The 22210-nt window shown below is 41.7% G+C and overlaps 1 protein-coding gene across 1 annotated transcript in view; it reads left to right on the forward strand.

Moving 5' to 3' along the window:
- The first annotated feature begins 3954 nt into the window (after nt 1-3954).
- The window catches only part of fstl4 (follistatin-like 4), a 274660-nt gene continuing 256404 nt past the window's right edge, over nt 3955-22210 (forward strand). Inside the window, exon 1 of the mRNA XM_030069530.1 lies at nt 3955-4145. The gene's annotated coding sequence lies outside the window, so the exon portion shown is untranslated. The remainder of the gene's footprint in view (nt 4146-22210) is intronic.

Genomic DNA, 22210 nt, shown 5'->3' on the forward strand with positions numbered 1-22210 from the left:
AAAAACTGGAGAGAATTATCCAGTCTCAGTGTTAGGTCCATCCATTCTATTACCACACAGCTGCGTCACCATTACTCATAAAACTGAGTTAGGGGATGGATTATTTGCTGTGAGGCGGCAGCCATTAAGCTGTTATAATCCTCTTCAGCCCACTCTTCTGCCGAACTCTCCATAACAGAGAATTTGATCCAATGGGGTCCGGTATGAGGAAAGTCGAGCCGGCGGTGGAGTCTTAGTGTAAACTTAAATTTCCAAGAACAAACAAACATAATACTTAAGTTTGTATGCAATATGTATGCAATGCATTTCCCTGAGATACAGTATGTGAACAATAGACCTATTGATCAAGAGCTAAACTAATAAGACGATTAGCAGAGTAGCACAAGGCTAAAACGATTTGCCGTTGAAGATGTTTATATTGTAGCTTTAGCCTCCTCTGGATCCATAAATGACACATGTTAACTGCCTGGTGATGTAATCTTTATTGTAGCTAGATAGAATAGACCAAATTTTGTATCCAGGCAGCAGTCTCACAGTTTTCCTGCCTCCTTGAAAGCTGCATGCTTCTTCCTCACGGACAGTAAAACTGAGTTGGCTAAATCTTGAGAGGTTTGCCATTGTGTGAAATGGTTCCCATTTTCGAGTCTTTATGGAAAATGTCTACTGGAAATACAATAATGTAACTTGATGATGATTGAAATGGTGAATTGCACTCTTTAGGCCTCAGCTCCAGGCTTCAGTAAACCCAGTCCAATGTAAGAATACTGCAGCAACTTAGCAACAGTGTGCTGTGGTTGTATAACGCTGAAGGCTCCCTGCAGACCTACAACGCTGCAGTTGTCTCTTCTCTCTCTTTGTCAGCTCTTGTCAACTTTCTATGATGACCCCTCCCCTTCTGGATTCTGGGTGTTGGTTTTCTTTGTTCCCTGTGTAGGAGGCCTACAGATGGGAGTGGCAGAGGTGGGCTAGGTGGATGAGCCACACCTGCACAGACTTCCACCGATTGCTGCTCACTGATATAAAAGAGGGCTGACTGGAGCAGTTCTCTCTCTCTCAGCTTCCTGACAGGATGGTTTTGTTTGTTGTGGTATATTCTCTTTGATTGATTTTGATTGGCATCTCTTCTACAGTATCTGTTCACACATGCATACACCACTTTCACCACTGAAACGCCAATACTCACCTAGATTGTGTTTTTGTACATGGCTGTAGTGAATTAAATTTACTTTATTTAAACCCATTAGTATCTGTGTGGTCACCCCTGTTTTTTTGTCTGGACTTTTGAGCCAGTTCCTGACAATTGCCAACATGAATTATTTATTACTCTTCAAATTCCACAATCTGAAAAGTAATTAGTGTGTATTGAATTGTCACCATGGAACTTTTGGCAAATTCTTCAATTCCAGTGTGCAGTTCAATTAACGGTGGTCCATCTTCTTGTCAGGCCCACTTGACAATGGAGCTTTGGTTGTGTCAATTTTGGCCAAGACATAGTGCATTGATTTTTGCAAATCTTTCTCAAGAGAGTCTGATCCTATTGTGCTTTGGAAGCATTTTTTTACATACACCAAAAAGTTACAAGAGACTTCCAGAGTTGCACAACTGTGCCAGAGTTGCCAGCCCTTTGCTGCATGTCATGCCCTTTCCTGTCTCTCTCCAAGGTGGCTGTCCAATAAAGCAGAAATGCTCCAAACCAATCTTAAAAAACATCTACTGTTTTACATGCTCCATAGAAATGACAGTTGTGGAATTTCAGATAGACATTGATTGATCACCAGTTTTCTGGCCACACACTCTGTCCACTGATTAAATCAAAGACACCAAGTCAACTTTTCAGCTTTAAATAACCTCAATGAAAAGTTGTGCTGACCCCAAATACTGTGCCACAAGGGCATATGCCTAATAGAATTCTCCTAAAACACTGTCTTGTAGCTTCAGTGATGCATTCTCCTCTAAGGAAGGCCATTTCCCATCTTATCAGATATCACCTCCTGCTGCTACAATACACCCAATTATCTGGCAGAATGAAATGTATTACGTGCCTTGGTCTATGTTTGTGTTTATGCTGCTTTCTTTCTTGCCCTATAACTCTCACTTTTCTTTCTTCCTTCCTTTCTTTCTTCCTTTCTCTCTCTCTCTCTCTCTCTCTCTCTCTCTCTCTCTCTCTCTCCACACCTCGACCCCTTTTTTCCCCTGTAGTTTACTATTCCACAAAGCCTGCAGCACTCTAAGGAATCAAAAGACTTGCAAGACTTCCTCTCTTTACTTTTCTACCCCTCCTTTTTTACTTATCCTTTCTTTATTCCTCCTCATCTATTTTTTTCTTTTTGTCTTTTTTTCTGTTTTTTTCTTTCTTTACTTGATAAATGTAACATCAAGCATAAATATTTCAGTGCCATATGCAATTTTGATGTAGGCGCCACCATTCCGGTGTCTTTTTAGGATGTGTAATTGTGCTATGCACGGTGACTCTTCCTTATTTAATACAAAGGCAGAGAGTGAGTGAGAGAGACAGAGAGAGAGAGAGAGAGAGAGAGAGAGAGAGAGAGAGAGAGAGGGAGCAAAATTACACCCATTTGCTTATACAGAAACTGTTTGAATTTTGGGTCACTACCATATACTAAATTAACCAAAGTACAATACGTGTGTGTGTGTGTGTGTGTGTGTGTGTGTGTGTGTGTGTGTGTGTTTCCAACATTTGAACACCACTTAATCTGCCCAGCTAATCCGTTGTAAAATTGCTCATCTGTGAAAGTGATTCCGACATTAGGTAGGCTATCTGTCCCCTGCATGGCTAATGGCTTTTGAACTTGAATTCTACCTTGTGATTGGTCAGTCATGCTTTACGTGTTTGTCATATAGTGCCTGCAGACGGTAGACCAATGGAGTCTGAATGGAATGACAGAGGGGAGAAACAATCTGCGGAAAACACAATAAAATATGTACGCGTTGATTTTGACAGTGTGACTGCTTGACTTCCTCGCTGAATGAACCCAGGCGACATGAATAATGTTTCAGAACATCCATACGATCCGTCATCGTACAAGGCTTTCCCTCTCTGATCCCTACCTGGAGTTCATCTAGGCTACTGGATTGGAACAGACAAAACACTGCAAAAATGTCATCTTAACACGTCATTTCAATGATACTATCTCATTAACAGAAAAAAAAAAAAAAAAAACATGGGGGTGAGATGATGAGGATTATACATCCACTCTTTATCAGCGCTGTTTCATTGCTCTCCCGAAATTTTCAAGAGTCAGATATAAATATCTCGAGAGAAGAAGAAAGGAAAAGAAAAAAAGAAAAGAAAAAGAAAGAAAGAACGAAAGAAAACTACTGAACAAATATCTTTTTGGAAACACGCTGATTTACACTGATTTAAAAAAAAAAAAAAAAAACACCCTGCTGTTTTTTTGTTAGATTAAATGACTTGGTAGATGATATTTATTATTGTTTTATTTTATTTATTTATTTATTTATTATTAATTCATTAATTTGTATGTGGTCAGCATGTAGGCCTACTCTACTAACTTTCGCAACTACATGCCCTTTACCTATACCTAAACACGATTCAAACCTTAACTCCACACACAAATCCTAATCTTAAATTACCCCCTTAAAAAGTAAGGATAAGCATAATCGTCACTGTGGAAGGTTTTTTTTTTTTTCAATCTTTGTATCCTTGTAAGGGCATTCGGTCCTCACTAGCATATAAAATACAAGCGCACACACATACACACATGCACGCATGCACACACACACAGGTGTCGCTTCCAGCGCGATGAATCTGCAAATGCAGCCTCACTGCATTTGGTGTGCAGCGGCTGACGTCAGGAGGAGAGCGGAGCGAGAGGAGTTGAAATAGGGCAGAGCAGGAGCGGAGCGCTGAGAGGAAACCAGCCGGGGGAGCCGGAGGATGGCAAGCCGCTGCTGAGAGTTGGGACGCACTATCCGTCGCTACTAAGACTACAACTACTACTAATACATCAGCCTATAATTAATCTGAACCCTGTACACCCTGCCGAGCTGGGGGAGAGGAGTGGAACTAAAGAGCGCAGTTTGGACGCATCGGTGCGAAGAAATCTGTGGCATATTTGCTCGAATTTCCTTTCTTTCTTCCCCATTTCCTCGGAATACCACAGGTAAGGTGGCAACTGTATTCATTAAAGCAGCATAAAGAGTCCAATGTTGCTTAAAGGCTTTTTTGAACAAGACTTGTTTGACTGTTTTGGGGGGTATTCAACACTAATTGCACTGAGAGTGTGAGTGGATGAAAACATGACTGTAAAGAGGATGGAAGTGGCGTGCTTTAATTTTGAATTAGTTTGTGAGTAGCTGGGGAGAAATGCATCAATAATACAGAGACAGAGCTCCAGAATTTACAGCCTCAGAGATATTTGAGGTGCAGCCTCAGCGCAGGGCGATGTCAACGACAATATGTGACAGTGTATAACTACACAGCCTATGTGTGTCGCCTATTGATACGTGTCTGGCGCAACACGGGGCGTAATTAATCATTTAATAAGACCAGATGCGAGCTTCGGTAACCTCACGTAACCGTGCAGCTCTACCTGCCGGAAAACAGCAGCGCAAATTTTGATAAATGGTTGCAATAGGACTCCTCTGCCTGGATGCACCAGGTTTGCTCAGCAGCAGAGGCGCTGAAATGATAACATTAGTGAAACACGCACATCTCTCGCTGTGCACTCTGGCGCTGATCCCCGGCCCCCCTCATCCCCTCCGGTCTCCCCGGTCAGCCAGATTTCTTGGCAGGGCACCGGGAAGACTTAATCCATTTGAGATAAGCTAAACGGGCTCTCATAAAACATTGAATCCCGAAGGGAGAACATTCCTAAACAAGGGGAGTTTTTCTATTGGGGCAAAAATTATTGTCCCTCTTTTCTGAAAATGTGACAAATGAGCTACCCCAGTGCTTTCTTATGGGTTAATCTTATCAGCGGCACCAGGGAGCTTGGCAGAGCGGCAGGAAAGCCTCCGTGACGGCCAGCGGAGTGGGAAATGAGGATGACTTTGGTCGGCGCGCGGTACTGTACTGTATAGCGTACTGCGCCGGAGCTCTCCATGGTGCTGAAAACGCTCCTACCTCCCTTTACCTCTCGCTCTCCCTTTCCTCTCCTCTCATTTTCCTCCTCCTTCACTCCGTTCGCCCTCTCCAGCCTCGACTTGGCTTGTTGTGCTGGGATGGAACCAGCTACGGACCCATCATCCTGCACTAGAATTATGGCAATTCATCACTGCGCTATCTGTACAGACTGATATAAAACGTGACCATCAGCTGTATGCGGGCCAGCGACCCCTCAACTCCGCGTGCCGAGAGATAAGCTTCCGCGCACATGCACCCGCATATACCTGGATCGATATCTCCGCCTCGCTGCAAATGAGAACATTAATGGCAGCGTTTCTCAACTCGTGTTGCATGCAGCGGGGCTCCGGTTTGGACACGTATATTGTAGTGAGTTAAAACCCACAGACATTAACCTGGTCGTTTTTTATGGAGGAAAATAACACACCAAGCATGTAAACACAAGACATGATATATGATTTACAGTGTAGCTAAAAATACAAACGGAAAGTGCAGTGAAAACTGGTTAGGTGGTTTTCATTGATTCAGTGTGCCAAAACAGAGGCGTTGTAGTCGCCCGTTCAACAGTTGGATATCCTAGTGTGGCTTTCCGAGCTTACCGCAGTAAAGCCCAGGAAGAATATAATGATTAAGGCAATAAAAGGCGAGGGACAATGGGTAAGTCCATTTCCAATGAGTTCACTTGACTTCAGCTTAAACAAGGTCAAATGAATGGTAAGGAAATTACGTTACCACAGCCTGGAACATAAATGTTGGCGGTTCATCAGCGACTCAGAATCCCAGGTAAAGCAATTTGTAAGAAGACCTAATGTTTTATTGATTTATTTAGTTAGTTGTGTTAATGAACACGTCATATCCACAGTCATGTCACAGTGGTCTTGCAACCCAGTGTGGATTCGCAGCCCACAGGTCAAGAAATAATGATGTAGCCCAGAATAGTGACTCAGTCAGGCTTATTACAGCAGGCAATCTGGTGTGTTACTTATTAGCTGTCTGACTGAGAGCCATTACAGCTCAGCGTCCAGCAGATTATGCCTGGTTGTTGTGCTTCAGAGACAGCCTAATAGTGGGATGAGTCGCAGACATACAGAGTAACAGGGATGCATACATACTAGCACATTATCACACATGGTACATTACACACACACACTCATGAGTGTGGGTGCAAACAAAAAAAATCTTCTCTTCAACTTTATTCATCGGAGTTGTAGGAGGCCTTTGGAGGACTCTCACCGCTAACCCACCCCCCAAGCTGCAGCACCAACCTGAGCCAGTGCAGGTGTATGTATATGTGTAAGATGGTAGTGTAGAAAATAAATATAGAAATAAATAAAAGTAGAATTGAATTTAAAAAAGTATGGATTGCAGTAAGAGTCTGATCCATTCTACTGTAACCAGACACGGGACATAGTTTGCACATGCCTCTATACTTCTCACATCAGGCTATTTTTAGTCTCATCTCTTTAACCATATCCCTAGCCTTTATGCATTTAAAAGCGGTAACATTAGCATGTAATTGACTTTTTGAGTGACACTGCCACAAAATTAAGCTGCCGGCATTTTCTTCTCGCCACTAAACTGGTCAGTGCTTTTGATATCCGCTGTCTTGTCTTGGTTGTTAAGCGTAAAAGAAAATAAATGTGATACTTTATTGATCTCAGAGGGGGAATTCTCTTTTCACCTACCCCTGTCCCGGGAGTTCAGAGGTCAGAGGTCAGGGTCATCCACAGCGTATGCCCTCCTGGAGCTGGTAGGCTTCCAGGAGTCTTCAGCCAAGTTTGTGCTCGCCGATGCGGTGGCTTGAACATGACTACTTTGGGTTGAAGTACAGTCTCTCCAACCACTAGGCTTTCCCGATGCTCACAAAAACTAAAATACTGAAAAAGAGGGAGTGACCTAGTGCTGCGAGAGATTCAGTGTCTGAGTATTTCTCCCTTTTTAGCTTTTGCCTTGTCTTTAAATGTAACTGCACGTTTTACAATAGAATCCCAACTATTTTGGAAGCTGAGGTCAACTGATAGCAAAAACCTTAATCATCTAAAGCATTACTGGGAAAGATCGTAAGATACTGAGGCAAATAGTGAAACTTGTGCTCTTAATTAATAGATTTTTCAACTTATTGTTGTATTTTTTTAATTGTTTGTATTTATAGTAGAATTAGAAGCATAAGATTATTGACAGAATTTCATCAATAGCAAAAACACATTCCCAACCCCTTTGTCCAAATTCCAGCTCGGTGCACTGAACAATCCACAAATTAAGAACCCAGGACAGCACTTCCATATAACTTTTAATTATACTAAATTAAATTTCCATTTCAATTATAATGCCCCACTTGTGAATGGTTTGAATGCTTGGCATCACATTGCCCGAACCCCATGCAGGGCTTATCTAATCAAGAGAAGGATTTATTTCCACACAACAAAGCTATCCCCCACAGTAATCTGAACCCACCCCCTTCCCTTCCTTTTGACGCCTAGTGAGTTTGATTTGTTTGGCTTTGCAGATTTTCCAAGTAAATATAATGAGTCATGCTCCAAAACAAAAGTAGAAATGTTTTACAGATGGTGAGTCACACTTTTATGGGTTGGCTCTCTTGCCGTACAATCACCCTCTAATGAGGCTGACAGGATTACTTTTAAATTAAACTGATGAGATACCTTCTCATGGGTGCAGCACATTAATCCACACATGCACACACAGGGAACGATAAAACTTGTTGGCATGAGGTTTATGACAATGGGAAGCACTTTGCTGCAACTGAGGTGGACTAGAAACTTGCATAGTTTGACTCTCTAACTTTTTATGCAGTACCACTGTGCCGGTCTGCTTACCTGCTAGAAGTCCTCACTTGTCCCTGTGGAGTACAAGGCCGCAAAATGTGGCCAGCATGGTTCACTTGAAATTCCGATCACTAATGTTGAACTTCTAGAAATGACCTTTACTGCTGCATCTCATATCAACACAGCGGCTGAGCTCGGAGCATCAGCAGCACAGCTCGGAGCAAACAGGAGCTCGCTGCCTCTCTGCCTGAATGGAGGAGCCTGACGAAAGAGTCAGCACAGAGGGGGAAATGCGTACAGGGGTTATGGAAAGGTCACCTCAAATTCAATATCTGTTTTCTGCAGTGAATTTAGTCAACCATCTGCCTACCCTTTTATGTGCTCATTCCTTATTCCACGCACATAATCTTACTTTTCACTTTTCACTTGATTACAGTAATTTGATTGTTTACTTTCTCCATCTTACATGATATGAAAAGTTCTTACCAGTACCAGACTATTATTAGCTGCTAATTATTTTCAAAGTGCTACAATACACCACCTTCAAATGGTGCTTTCTTAGAGCCAAATGGCTAATTACACCTGTTAACTGAACAACCTTCGACTGGCGTAGCAGAGGCAGTGTGAGCTCAAGCTGAGATAATCAGCCGCAAGCTTGCTGTTTTTAATGACAGGGGAAGATATTTGGGCTCAAACAACAGGTGAAGAGGCCCATAATCCCGTAAAGCCTACTGGAATTAACGGAAACTTTGTCTCCTTTCTTTGTTGCATTTCAAGCAAAAGCTGAAAAGGGACTTTCTGACTATAATGTGGTGTTTTCAGTGCCCCAACAAGTCAGATGTTAATTGCAACAGTTCGTTCTTCCAGCTCAAAAGTGGCTAAAGCTTTCACAGTTTCTTGCAAAGGTAGATGATAGGACAGGTGGATGGCCAGGCAAATCTCTTTTGATATGGTTTATTATTTTCAGTAAAGGATACTATGAGAAACATAAGCACTAACACCACTTACAGGTGTATGATAGAGGCTGCCAGTTATCTTTATTGCTGTCCAGTTTGTTTGCAGTAATTATACCAAGGTATCATGACTTTTTTGACAATGATAAATATCTTAGTATTTAACAGTTAAGTCTACAGAGCCACATATGATTCACCATATCACTGAAGAACTATTTACCTCTATATAGAGCAGCTTGCTGCTGAATGGAGCCATGGATGGGTCCTCAAACAACATCACGCGGGTTCAAATGGTTCTTCAGTGAGCGTTGGTCCTTCAGAGCACCATTTTCCTCTGAAGAACCATTTTGCAGTTTGAAAGTGTTCTTTTCTTGCCTCTTACAAATACAGACCTCTTACATGTTTTTTTGCTGCACTCTGCTGCCGCTATATAATCAGCAGTCAAGTTAGTGAGGCAGACCACGTTGTTGTGGCATTGCAGAGCCTCCTGATATCCTTTTCCCTCTTACAGCCATGTCATATACCCTGTGGGGGATTTCTGGATTTAACAAGTCACTTGCCGTATGCGTATGTGTGTATGTGTGTCTGTGTGTGTGTGTGTGTGTGTGTGTGTGTGTATGTATGTGTGTGTGTGTGTGTCAGCCATACCTGACAAGTAGGATGTGGGTTTTAACACCCAAGGGCTGCAGACCTGGTCATGGAAACTTGTCAAAGAGGAAAAGCCAATATCGGTGGAGAGAAAGGAATAGAAACAGAGTGAGAGAGACATAGGGAGGGGAAAGACGGCCACAAAAAGAAAGAGTCACTGTCTCTCTTTCTCTCTCTCTCTCTCTAACTACAGTCTTGAGCAGGGGCCTTATTACTCCCAGCAGCCTGAAGCTCTGTCTCTGTCCTACAGAGATAGAAAGTGGCAAGGAGAGAGTGTCAGACAGTAATTAATTCTGAGGAAACATGGAAGAAGCCATGCTGTTAAGGATATTTGGTCTTGTTATGGGTTGCACCAAAACTGGATTGTTTTCCCTGTGCTTTTTTTTCCGGGAGCCAGACATGAACTTGCATTGTTTGTCTCGCCGAGGGAATTTGCACCATGATCTAAACAGGCACACATGCAATTGCTCCTCGGCAAAATGACTGCACTAATCTCTGTATTGGTTCTGCCATATGTTTTTGTAGCATATTTTAATTGCTCTAATGGCGTCCTTGTTGTTGCTGATGTTATTTGCTATGCCGTTTGTTGTTTCCAAGTAGGCTACTTATGTGTGTGTCCGTCTGGCTTATGCCTCTGCTATTGTCTTTGCAAAACTGTATTGTTATTGTGTTTTCTGTTGCCTGCAAACTGATAGCCCTGTCTTCAATCCATGCTTTGTTTTTGTTTTTTAATTTCTTTTCCAACATTTCCCTTTTATGAGATGTTTTGTGAAATTGTGCTTCATTGCTTGCCTGATTAAATAAAGATCAAAATAGCTAAATAAATAAAATAAACATATCTGTTTTGAGAAAGTAGTTTTCATCAATATGTGTGAGAGCTCTAAGAAAAGTGGGCTTGTGCTTGGGTACTAGTTTGAATCCTAAAATTGTCTGGGAGAGTTTGTTCTGATGTCAATGTGAAAAGTTTTGGCATTATTGAAAAAGATCATGCATTGTCAGTAAAACGTACCTGGATTAATATAATGCCTGGATGTTGCTCTTCTTGCACCAACTACAATATTTAGTTGTCCAACAACTCAACAGTCAGCATCAGTGACATCTCAGAGGGAGTTTTTGTTTTTCCTATTTTATAACCAAAAACAAATTGTCTGAGTGTTCTTTGCTCAATAGCATTGATTTTATTGTATATGAAATATGAAATAGTCACTGAAAAGTCCTGGTTTCAGCCTCTATGCTTGTGTAAAGTCTTATTAACCGTGAACTGTCTGGATCCTGGGCTGATGGTAAAGATAAGGGCTGTCAACTTTCAATGGGTTCACTGCCAGCCCTCTTTCTCCACTCTAAGGGGCAGCACTTATGAACCTTTTACATTACTGTGAATGACAGTTCATAACCTTATCTTTCCAGGCTACTGTGCTGTATAAATCCTCTTTGGGTAATTCCACTCCAGAGCAGTCTGAGATTTATCACAGTTCGTTGTCATATTAAAAAAAAGTCCCTGAAAGGATGTGTATCCTGTTAACCTGGAGTGTCTGGAAGATAACTAGGGTTAGAATGTGTGATCCTGACACTCAGCTGACAGGCGGCTTGACTCCCCTGGTCTCCTCAGTATCTTCTCTAACCACACAGGAAAAAAAAAAAAAAAAAAAAAAAAAAAAAAAAAAAAAAAAATATATATATATATATATATATATATATATATATATATATATAAATTGAAGAGCGAATCACTGCTGCGTTCAAGCATCATAAAAAACAATACAGGCGAATGCAATCCCCTCAGTGGTTCTGTTTCATGCTATATAGACATCTGTCTGAGCAAAGTGCTGTTTGAAACCCGGTGCAGGCAGATAGGCCAGCAGATGGAGGATAATAGTAGAGACTCAACAGTAAAGGCTTACGTTTTGAAGTGGAGCGTCAGTGTGAGGCAGCACTCAGTGATAGCATTTGCATGCAGAGAGTTTTGTCAAAATGAGTCATTTGCTGTATGATCTGGGGTAAAAATGACACCCGCTTTTACACAATGATTGATAGTGGAAAAAAAATTACCTTTCTAGTTTTGAAAAGTAAATCTTGGCTGGGAAAATGCAATACACACTATACTCGCTGATTTTCCAAACGGATGTATAGTGATTTCAGCACTAAATCTTTATTTCAGAAGCATACAAGTTTATAGTTTGGGGTGGTGAACTAGCAATTTTACAGCATGCAGATTAACAGCATTGTAAGAATCAGCATGCAGTGTTCAACATTCACAGATGGATTTTTTTTTTCCATCTCTTCCTCCCTCCTTCGTAATCTTTTTAAACACTCAGCAACTTGCAGGGAGGAAGCATGCTGAGCGGGGACTGATTGTCGCACTGGAACTGCATGTGCCATTTGTAATTGTGACAGCAAACCTACCTGGAGTGGAGAGCTGCGACAGAGAGTAGGAATGAGAGCTCAGCCTGATCCCTTCAATTTGTCTCAAAGCTCGGCTAGTGGCCTTCCCTTCCCTTGCTGCCATCACACACACACACACACACACACACACACACACACACACACACACACACACACACACACACACAAACACAGAGACAAAAATGAGAGAGAGCCTCTGAGGCTGCATGCTGTGTTCATGTTCATACAGTTTTAAATTAGACAAAGATGCCCTCTAAGTTTTGGCGCATCTTAGCTGATTCCATTTAGTGAATCACATATTGACTAATGACATGGTTTTGATCAACAGTAATGTCTCAGTGAAGACAAAAATAAACCATTGCACACTGAAATAACTTTACCTTTTTTGGGATTGAACAAGGTGTTTTGCCCATTGCTTCCTCAGTTTCGCTCAATCTGAGGAAGATTGGAAGCCTCCTGAGGAAGCAGCAAGCGAAATGCATTGTTCACTCCCAATAAAGTTACAGTAAAGTTATTTCAGTGTGCGGTGGTTTATTTTTGTCTTCACTGAAATGTTCCTGTGACCGACCAGTATCTGATTGTAAACACTTTCTGCACTCACAGAGTTCAGCTCACAGCCCAACAATATCTGTTGATCTGGCAGCTGTCTGATAGTTCTGGACTGTTGTCAAGATGGACAAATAAGGCAGTGCCCTTTGTATGTTGAAGCATGTCTGCGATTTGACAGTTTAGGGTAATTGCATCTCAAGAATATTTCAAGGATAATTATGATAGCAGTCATCTGCGGTGATTTTTACTTTATTGCTGTCAGCCCGAGAACAAATTAAATTTATATCTGGCATTGCTATGGTGCAGATCTTCCATGTTGAGGTCAACAGAGATGAAATAAAAAACAAATGTATACAACTTGGTCAGGTGGTTTGTGGCATATAACTCTTGATGAAAGTAACACTTGTGTGGCTGCACTGCCATCAGATTGGATTGAATTAAAACATAACAGGAAGTAGAAGAATGGAACAGCCAAGGCACGGTTTGCAGTGAAGGGACATGCTCATTTACAAATACATATCCTGTTAAATTTTGCAAAGACTGCGTTCAAAGCAGGCCTATCAGAAGATTAAATTGAAAACATTGCCATCTAAAGCCAGTTTCGGTGTAATATTCCACCTACATTCTTGTAATGCTCTGCTGAAGGAGAAAAAACTGTATGATTCAGCTCAGCAACCCTGAGATTAGCATCAATTTGATTTAATTTGATGTAATTGCTGTTCACAAAAGCCTGCAAAACCACTTTTGGGTTATGAGAAAATGTACTCAGAAAATGCTTACCACAAAAGAAAAAAAGATAAATAAATAAAAATCAGTGCTGTGTAGCGTACGCTGCTTACCGGGAGCCAAACATGATGTCGCTGACACACATCACCATTAGCTGTGGCCTGACAGCCTGTGTGTGAGCTTTGGTGAGCAGAGCCAAAGGTTTTTATAGTTTCTCATATTGTGCGTTCAGAATGTCCAAAGAACATCACATAAGCCACCAGCTTTCACTTCTCAGCTAAAGAGAACTTGGAAATTTATTCAGTGAAGCTCAAGGTCAACATTGGTTTTAACATTTTTCAAAAAATTATGAATTCGTTTTCAAAACAGTAGAAGTAATCATTCAAGCCAGATCTAAGTAGAAATTCCAGTCATTTTTAATTGTTGAAATTCAGGAGAAAAAAAATAATAAATAAATGCAGAAATCCTGGAGGTCAAACTAATAAAATGAAAGTCATCAAGTCTTCAGGGATTTAGTGCTGTATTTGTTTGACAAAAAAAAGAAAATAAATTCTGAGTCATACTAGCAAATATTATACACAATGATATAAAAAGGCTTTGGTTGGTGAATATTGGTTTTGTCTGCCACACAGACTGACTTACATTACAAGGTGACTTTGAAGTGTTATGATAAATTTGCCTAAATACTTTAACCATCTTCACATAAAAATAGTTGGCAAATAGGTTTATTACCTACACTCAGTAAATTCATGGAGGGAAGAGAGCCTAAATGAATAAAAAAGTTTTTTTCTAGACAGTGATTTGAATTGAAAGAGGGACATTCAACAACAGCTGCGTTAATGCAGACGACTGATGATTGGCTGAAGGACATAGACAAGGGCAAGCTGGTGCAGGTGGATTTTAGTGCTGCATTTGATGTTATAGGTCACTAATTGTTATTAAGTAAACCATAATGTTATGGCTTTGATCCATCTGCAGTGGCATGGGCTGCCAGTTACTTAACTAGCAGAGCAACACTAGTTTACTTCAATGGCAGCTGCTCTGACATGAAAGAAGTAAGAAGTGGATCATTGGAATATGTCATTTTTACAAATGATTTTCCACTAAGTGTGAACTTTTAAAATACGGCAATGTATGTAGATGATTTGACAATATATATGTCTGCAAATACAAAAGGTGTACTTGAAACAGTATTGAATGCAGACGTTAATCTACAGCAGGCCGGGTAAACAAATGAATTTGTGCTCAATGTAGCCAAGACTAAGTGTATGTTGTTTGCCTCAGATAAACATTAAGGAAACACATTTGTTTGGACTGATCCATAAAAAACATACTGATTGAACAAGTTAATGAAGCAACTTGGAATCATCACACAACATCATGTATCATGGGACAAACAGGTAGATGAAACTATAAAAGAATGGGTAGAGGTATGACATTTATATATCACACCTCTACAGGGGGCTGTAGTGCAAAACAATGGAGGGCTATAGCGTTGTCACAATTAGACCATTGTTCAGTTATGTAGTCTGACACAACAGGAAGGAATTTAAACACACTGCAGGTCACGCAAAATAGAGTAGCACATATTTCACTTAGCTGCCCTTAAAGAACAGGGATATTTAATATTCATAATCATTTATCATGGTGAAGTGTGAAAAGTAGGTCATGGTTATGTCATTGATTAATTTGTTTGATAAAAAACACATTTTTCTGCAACAAAAACCCCAGAGGTACTCTACAGGAATCTTTTATTTAGTTCAGGGAGGCACCACTATCCCACAAGACAGGCATCCAGTGGCCATTTTGTATTACAGAAATATCATACTGATGCAGAAAACAGTAGAATACCATGCAACTACATTTCTGATTGTGGAAGACAACAATATTAATATATTTGAGAAATTGTGAAAATTGTATTTATTGTCACTGGAAATGGACTGTTGAGTTTCTCCTACATTGTGTGTGTGTGTGTGTGTGTGTTTTTCCATGTGTCCATTTGTCAAGACAACTTTGCAACTATACAAGAATGAGCCGTGGCATGAAAATGAGTGCTTGACCTTAACCTAGAAAAAAACTAGGCCATGGCTGACTGAGGCTGATGTGCTCCAAAGGCTGAGGTGTTGGCAGGCACGCAGGATGCTGTGTTCTTCTGAATGCATTGTATTGATTTGTGACTGTTGTGCAGGAGCAGATGGCCTCAGCTGGACCTGAGCGCTTTACATTTACATCTCAGCCTGACCTTCTTCATTGTCCCTTACCATTAGTGCAGCGATGAAAAAACTTTCACTTCCCAGATTGTCAACATGGAAAGCTACTGATAGAGCTGAAGGGACAGGCTTTTATTTTTTCCACATAGAGAATTATATTGCTATCCATACAGTTAGAATAGTCTAAGGCTGACATGCCATCACGTGCCAGATTGTAAAAAAAAAAAAAATAATAAGCTATATGTTTGAGCAGAATCAACTAGTCCTATTTCAGCTTTATTGTTAAAACATTGAGTTTAATCTCCAAGGTCTTCGTGAAATTCCACCGTATATGCAAGTGCTAGTGAATTGCCATCTATTAGATATTATGTTTGTTTTGTTTTTGTATTTGTGGGTAATCAAAGCTAGCAAATATAAAAACATAAATACACCAAGCAAACAAATCTATAACCTGAGGACAGCACCTAAAGGTATTATTTAAAACACTTAATTCCAACATGGTCCTCAGTAACAAACTACATTACAATATAATCATGGACAAAGACAATCCTAAAAACATAAAAATTACATTTAACAGGCCACTATCCTCGCAACTGACCTGCTTATTGAAAACACCTCTGCTTTGACTATCTTTAATTTGTCAGTGCTGCCACAAAAATAATATCCACTCAGAAGAAGCTGCATGTAACCGGTAGCCAAAACAGAGAGAAGTGGTGCAAGAGGTTAGAGGTGCAATTTGTTAGAAACAGCAGAATTGCATTATGGCATTTAATTATTCTTTGAGGAAAATAAGAGCTTTCAGTCGTAACTTCCAGAACAAAACAACTTATGCAGTACTGCAGTGTTTCCAGTTTTCTTTTCCGACAACACTTTCCTTCATATGTTTCACAATAAAAGCATTATTAAGAAATGAATGGTGTATGCCCACTGAAACGCTAGGGGGCTCATAATTTGAAAAGGATGCAGATCATGTTAAGTTTGTATTAACAGTGTCATGCAGTTACTTTAACAATGCATCTCTGATTAAAATAAAGTGAATTAGGGCCTGCTCACATTAGGGCCGTTTGTTCTGTATCCTGCTAAAGCAAAAATGCCCCCCTCCCCAGTCCCCGGCTGGCCTGCACTCACATTACATAAAGCCCAAACGCGCCCAAGCACGATTGCCCCCGGTACGTACGTCATCACGTTGAAATACGACAACAGGTATGGTCCGACGTCATCATAAATCAATATAGTTCAAATACATTTATCATGTCTTCCTTTTAACTAAAAGACATTTTTGTTCCTTTTAATAAAACATGGGATGTTTATTTACCTTGACAGTTTCGGAGGTAACTTCCTCCTTCTTCAGAACGGTCCAACTGACAGCCGGCACCTGGCAGATCCGGCACAACCTGACTGGGTGCCGCGGCCGGTGCCGTCCGGCATCAGGTCTGCCAGATCTCTGCGCACACAGACTGCTGTACTTTCATTATAAACCGACTTTTGTTTATATGCGGTTGCAGCAGCACAACAGACAGTGACACAGACAACATGGTTGATTATTGATTGCGCAACGCGTCCATTCGCCGGTAATCGCACCGCGCGCATTAAACAGTTTTGCAGAGGCAGGAGGAAAGTTGCATGATTTACGTGGTATCAACGTCCGCGCACTGCGTGCGTGACCGTGCATGTGCTCGTGTATGCGCCCGTACCGTGCTGAAGCACACCCCTTCCAACCGTGCCAGAGGGGAAGTGTACTGTATTCAAGCACGGAACGGAGCGCTCACACTAGTCAAATAATCCGGATTTTAGGGGCAAACATGCCTGGGCGCTCCTTACACTTGTGAAACAGATGGAATTAGGAAAAAAAAGGCCTTTTAGGGCCCACTCACATTGGCAAGTTTGAGCCCGTATCGTGCTAAAGTCAAAATCCCCCCCTCCCCAGTCCCCGGCTGGCCTGCACTCACATTACCTTTTTCCCAAACGCGCCCAAGCACGATTGCCCCCGGTGTGCACGTCATCACGTTGAAATACGACAACAGGCATGGCCCGACGTCATTATAAATAAATGTAGTTCAAATACATCATGTCTTCCTTTTAACTAAAAAACGTTTTTGGTCCTTTTAATCAGATATGGGATGTTTATTTACCTTTACAGTTTCGGAGGTAACTTCCTCCTTCTTCAGAAAGGTCCAACTGACAGCCGGAGCGGCACCTGGCAGATCCGGCAGACCGGGTGACCGGGTGACCGCACACCGCGCGGTGCCGCGGCCAGTGCCGGCCGGTGCCGATGCGGTGCCGGCCAGCACCAGGTCTGCCGGATCGCCGCACACAGACTGCTGTGCTTTCATTATAAACCGACTTTTGTTTATACGCGGTTGCAGCAGCACAACGGACAATGACACAGACAACATGGTTGATTATTGATTGCGCAATGCGGCCATTCGCCGGTAATCGCGCTGTGCACATTAAACAGTTTTGCAGAGGCAGGAGGAAAGTTGCATGATTTACATCCGCGCACTGCGTGCGTGACCGTGCATGTGCTCATGTACGCGCCCGTACCGTGCAGAAGCACACCCCTTCCAACCGTGCCAGAGCGGGGGAAGTGTACTGTATTCAAGCACGATACGGAGCGATCACACTGGTCAAAGAATCCGGATTTTAAGGGCAATCGTGCTTGGGCGCGGATCAAACTTGCCAGTGTGAGTGGCCTCTTAGGGCCCACTCACATTGGCAAGTTTGAGCCCGTATCGTGCTAAAGTCAAAATCCCCCCCTCCCCAGTCCCCGGCTGGCCTGCACTCACATTACCTTTTTCCCAAACGCGCCCAAGCACGATTGCCCCCGGTGTGCACGTCATCACGTTGAAATACGACAACAACAGGCATGGCCCGACGTCATTATAAATAAATGTAGTTCAAATACATCATGTCTTCCTTTTAACTAAAAAACGTTTTTGGTCCTTTTAATCAGATATGGGATGTTTATTTACCTTTACAGTTTCGGAGGTAACTTCCTCCTTCTTCAGAAAGGTCCAACTGACAGCCGGAGCGGCACCTGGCAGATCCGGCAGACCGGGTGACCGGGTGACCGCACACCGCGCGGTGCCGCGGCCAGTGCCGGCCGGTGCCGACGCGGTACCGGCCAGCACCAGGTCTGCCGGATCGCCGCACACAGACTGCTGTGCTTTCATTATAAACCGACTTTTGTTTATACGCGGTTGCAGCAGCACAACGGACAATGACACAGACAACATGGTTGATTATTGATTGCGCAATGCGGCCATTCGCCGGTAATCGCGCTGTGCACATTAAACAGTTTTGCAGAGGCAGGAGGAAAGTTGCATGATTTACATCCGCGCACTGCGTGCGTGACCGTGCATGTGCTCATGTACGCGCCCGTACCGTGCAGAAGCACACCCCTTCCAACCGTGCCAGAGCGGGGGAAGTGTACTGTATTCAAGCACGATACGGAGCGATCACACTGGTCAAAGAATCCGGATTTTAAGGGCAATCGTGCTTGGGCGCGGATCAAACTTGCCAGTGTGAGTGGCCTCTTACCCTCTCTAGTTTAGGTAGATAAAGGTCTCAGTCACATTTGAGTAAAATAATCTTATTTCTATAAATGTCATAGAATCTTTTTAAAAAGATTTTATTTTCACGGACCCCTTGCAATTACACCACGGACCACTAGGGGTCCGCGGACCCCCGGTTGAGAAACACTGATTTAAGGGATGAGAAAAAGAGAACACACATAGACAAAACTATTACATATCAGCAATCACTACTACAGTACAAAGCTTTTTTTAATCTACTTTTCATGTATTTTTTTTCCTTATGAAAATATTGTTACAAGCTTTAACAGACTGCTGGGATTCCTTGAAATGCTGATGAAGAAATGAGTTGGGAATTTGCTTTAGCAACGTGGGCAGGCAGTTTTCAGAGCTGTAGGAAGAAAACGTTGGAGTCCTAGGGTCCTCACCATTCCTGTCGCCCCAAATTAGAAGTGCTAAAGACAGGAACATGAAGGATAAGAGCCTGAGGCAGACGTATGTGGATGAAGTTGGATGTCCAGGGCTTGGAGTCCGCCCTGTACCTCTCTGAGACGACTTTAAATGTGAACAAGTCCAGTCTGAACAAAGTCATTGGTGGGTCCAGTGGTTTAAAGGAGCCTGTCTCTTTAAGCTTTTTAACATGCTGGTCAAATAATGGCTTTCTCATACAAGTTCTCCCTCCTGATGAATTTCAAAATGGACCTGGAAGCCACTTTTTCATTACACACCATCAGGCCTCTGTGTCAGTGAGTGTGTTCCTATATACTTGTGTATAAATGCCTGAATGTTTGCGTGTGTGTGCGTGTGTGTGTGTGTGTGTGTGTGTGTGTGTAGCTCTGTGTGTGTGTGTGTGTGTGTGTGTGTGTGTGTGTAGCTGTGTGTGGGCCAGTGCCAGCGGGGGCAGGCAGCACATTAAGACAGTGACTGGCAGATCTCATTTGGTGTTTAATTTCACAAGGGTGAGCTCTCATCTATGAGGGCCCATTAGCTCCAGGCTAGCGGCTGAATGATGTTGGTGGTTTCTGGTCGAGTTATGTTTACACTGAGAGGTCTTCCACTGTTTTGCAGGTCCTTTGCAGTTTTTTAGTCAATAAAATAAAATAAAATAAAATAAAATAAAAGATTGATTCTGAGGTGTCATCTCTGAGTTTCTCAGTTTCTGATGGTTTGTGACTTTAAAGCTCAAGGAACACTGCAGGTCAAAAGACAAGAAAGACTGAAGGTGAATTTCTTATTAGCAACTACCTTTCATTAAACTGTTTATTTTGTAAAAGAAAAAAGAAAGAAAGAAAAAAGTGATGTTATGAAAATTGAAGTCCTTTTATTTTCTTATGAGGCTTCTAAAGAGTAAGGGGAATAAAATTATAACCGGGAACAACCAGGGAGTAACACAGCAAAATGAACCACAATGTCCATGTAATATGCAATATGATGTTTTACTGAAGAATGGCTGCACATATTATACCACTATCAAAAAACAAAAACAAAAAACAAACAAACAAACAAAAAAAAAAAAAAAAAACTGTTACGGTTGTCACACTGTCCCCTAAAGGGAAATTTGATATCAGAAAAAACAAACAAACAAACTTGTAAATAAAGACAGTAAAGGCACATAATAAGAGTAAGACCAAATGATATAAAAGTGCAGTTATACAAATAACAAACTACACCAAGCAGTCCACCCATAGTCCATAGGCGGAAATCCCGGGGTGGTCGGAGGGGACAAGACCCCTCCATCCATAAAGTTGTCCCCCGAAACAGTGTGTTTTTAAGTGTTAAATTTTTTTGAACCCCCCCATGCCTCACAGTGGTTTGGTCCGCATCCTGCTCCCGGCAAAGCGGCAGCTCGGTAACTTTCAGTTAGTCCGTCAGTCGGCGAGGCAGCAACCTGGTGAGAACTAGCAAGAAAACCTCCTCAAGTGAAAGCCAGTGAGTCATTTATCACACCACTTGTTCACCAAGCACAAGGCTGTAATATGAAAAGCGATATTTTCCTCTGCTTGGTCCAAAACCTGCCTCTGTCAGCTCTCTGTTTAAGCTAACAGCTAATGATTGTTTACAAGCTCAAGCGAGTGCAGGACAGTGAGGGAGAGAGAGGACAGACCACAGGAGGAGCAAATACTGAGCTTTTTATTCTTTCAAAAAGTCTGTCAGGATATTAATGTCACAAATAGTTCATATTTTACTGGTATTTTCAGTTTGTCTCTAGAAAGATATCTTTTTTTTTTTTTTTGCATTTTAAGTTGCATTATTTTGTGGCATAGTTTCATTTCATTTTCTTATTTTATCTAAAAGGGACAGTGTACAGCTCATATACATACATAACATATACTGTATTTGATGCCATATCTTGCTTTGTTTTTTGTTGACACTACAATGAATATGTGTTTTGAAGAACAGTTTGATGTAGTTGAATTATTCAAGGTATTTCCTCTAGTTTTACAGCTTATTTTGAATTTCTAGTTCTTGTAAAGCTACTTTGATGGACTGTAGTAGAAATAGAACAGTGAGCAAAGAAATTTGCTTAGAGGATTATTGCTTTTAATAGCATTATTTAAAACATATGAACATGCTGAGGGCTTAACGCTGTACGGCAAATTTCAAAGGAACGTAAGAGAGAAAGAGGGTGGTCCAGTCATGCCAGACAGCAATTTTTTCATGCCCCCCCCCCAAGGAATTACTCCCTGAAATTTTACTGTTTATTGTCCCCCCCCAATAATGAAATGGGATTTTCGCCCCTGACCCATACAGACCAGCATACGATAAATCCAGACAAGAAGTCAAGAGTTTGGCAGAGTCCAATAAAGGCTGGTCATTGGTGAAAAATACAAAGTTCCTCTGGAGGGCATTAGACTCTTTATCATTCAGCAATCTTATTGCAGTGGGGATAAATGACTCCCTGATTCATTCACTCTTGAATTTTGGTCCCCGAAAGCAGCATCAAGACTGCACTGGGTCCAACTGCCCACTATGTTGAGGATCACACTGGCATTTGGTTACCATCTCTGAAATATTTCAAATCTGTGTCTGACTATCAGAAATGTGTCCACTCTGTTTTAGCTGCCAAAGCTGTTCAAATTGGTGATAGCAATATTTGAATGGTTATGTTCCGGTAAAGCTGCTTCAGGAGTTTTTCACACTGCAGCATTACGACCATACACATCTTCATGCTGTGAATGTATTTTTTTCTCTTGGATCAGCCTGCAGGTGTGTGTGTGTGTCTGTGTGTGTGTTTGACAGCACTAAAATTGAGCTTTTCAGTTTGCTATATATTTTAAGCTCCCATGCTGCACTCAAC

This window comes from Myripristis murdjan, chromosome 14, assembly GCF_902150065.1.
Source record: "Myripristis murdjan chromosome 14, fMyrMur1.1, whole genome shotgun sequence".
In the NCBI taxonomy this organism is placed as follows: Eukaryota; Metazoa; Chordata; class Actinopteri; order Holocentriformes; family Holocentridae; genus Myripristis; species Myripristis murdjan.